This window comes from Hypanus sabinus, chromosome 8 (genome assembly GCF_030144855.1).
Source record: "Hypanus sabinus isolate sHypSab1 chromosome 8, sHypSab1.hap1, whole genome shotgun sequence".
NCBI classification, from domain to species: domain Eukaryota; kingdom Metazoa; phylum Chordata; class Chondrichthyes; order Myliobatiformes; family Dasyatidae; genus Hypanus; species Hypanus sabinus.
In genome coordinates, this window is record NC_082713.1 from 77,386,858 (window position 1) to 77,389,020 (window position 2,163).

Sequence of the window (2,163 nt, forward strand, 5' to 3'; positions counted from 1 at the left end):
GACACACAGCTGTTGATTGACAGGTAAGAATCATTCAGACACCTGGAGATAACCTCAACTTCTCTTCAAGTTAGGATCACACATCATTTATGTCCATCTGGTTCATGTCTTCTTTAACAGAGTCGCACTCCCTCGGTCAGGCACAAGTGTTCCTCAGAAATAGATAAGCAGTATTTCAGAAATAAAGCAACAAAGGGGAAAGCTGTCATTAAGAATTACAGCAGGGTTTAATGCCAGGCCCCTTAAGTATTTTATCCACAGGAAGACATGAGCTCATTGTGTTGATGTTGGTGCTGACTAGTCAATCAATGCCAAATGCAACCTTCACCACCATCTCTGCACTCTCTGTAAGGTCCTTCAGTGCGTCGGTCAGCATTGTGTAGGTCATGAGAAATGATGATCCTTCTCCAAAAATGGGACCAGTGATGGGGATGAATTCAAGAGCAACTTTCACAGCTGAAATGACAAGTACTGTAGCACCCCAACCTAACCTCACATTTACATTTTTATGTATTTCCCCCTGCAGGAGAGCTTCAACTAGCACCTTAAGCTCTTCCATAGGTTTATCTGTGAAGTTGGCCAATCTGAAGAGAAGCTTCAACGAGACCCAGACACTTACATAAATTGATTTTTCCCCTAATCAGTATACTGATATCACAAGCAAGAGAGAGACCAGGAACGGGGACTGCTCCCACAGCTCCCGAAAGCGTTGCCGACATCCAGACACATTTCTGCAGCATCTTGCTTTTTTACTGAACGATCTCCACACTTCGGTTTGGATAGGCCAGGATAAAGATACTTTACTTTCAGCAGATCATCTTCAAGAGCTTTACTGAACCGACTGAAATCATATCGATCCTGTTCAAAACTAGATGTCAGGAACACGCTCGGGGTCAGAATCCCTCCCTCTCTCAACTGCCTGACACAGACACTTCAAGAATCCTCCAGCACTTTTTCCTCAGTAATTGTCTTCTCTTCCATTCTCATTGAACAAAAATCAGCATCATTCTTAGAGTGGACAATACAGAAAATTTTCCCAAGCCTTTTAATCTCTTTTGCAAGTTTTTCATCATTGTCTGTGAAACAACAAGTTGATATTACGATAAATAAATCGTATCTTTCACATTTCATTTCCCTGAGATATGTACCAGCTGGAAATTGTTTGGACCCGATCCCTGGCAGGTCCCAGTAGTGGACATTGGGCTGATTGTGATGTGGGTTTCTGGTTGTCTCCATTGTAGTACCCCTGATCCCAACTTCAGCTGCTCCCGGATCAGTGTTCCGAAGTCCTCTCATGGCATTGATGAAGGTGGATTTTCCTGTACCTGTTTCTCTCGTCACTGCGATGTTAAGCTCTGTCTGATCCAGTTCGGATACCTTCTGCATTATCAGGGATGTAACTTTCTCTACCCCACCTGTTTCAAAGTTGGACTACAGTTTGTTGAGCTCTTCCTTTGTGAAGAATGTGGGAATCTCAGACTGAGCCACCAGTTGCTTGAAAGGAAACATGTTCCATAAGAATATCTAATAATAAAATGTTCCAATTCTACAGATCCCTTTCCTCTTGTTAAATATTCTCATTTGGGACAACCTACAGAGGCCAATTAATCAAAAAATCAGGAAGACTTTGGGATGTGGGTGGTAATTACCATATACAGGGAAACCTACAGGACAAACAATGCCTGTAAATTTCATGTGGATAACACCATAGGTCAGGCTGCAACCTGGCTCTCTAGAACTATGAGTATTGGAAATCTATCCATACAACCTCACCATATCAATGCAGAATTCCTTACATGAGAGCTGCCAGTTCAGCCAAAATCAACTCCATCATAAATGACCTCCCTTTCTCTACAAGATCAGATGTCAAAGGTTTGCTAATAATTACACAAGATTCAATTCACTTCATTATGAAAACTGAACAAATTCATGCCTGCTGTAACAGAGTAACCCAGGGTGGTGCAGTGACACTGTACTGAAAGTGGTGCAGTGGACTGACACCACCAGTGACCTGGCTTCATCCTGGCCTCTGATGCTGTCTGTGTGGACTCTGCATGTTCTCCCGTGACCAAGTCAATTTCCCATGTGCCATCCTGCCTCACTGTGTTGGTTGCAAAGTTAATGTACCCCTGTAAATTGCAGGTGGAGGTGGGAAACTTGGAA

The 2,163-nt window shown here is 43.0% G+C and overlaps 1 pseudogene; it reads right to left on the reverse strand.

Annotated features, from left to right (window-relative positions):
- Window positions 1-301: 301 nt before the first annotated feature.
- On the reverse strand, window positions 302-1,509 carry LOC132397641 (interferon-inducible GTPase 5-like; annotated as a pseudogene).
- Window positions 1,510-2,163: the final 654 nt, after the last annotated feature.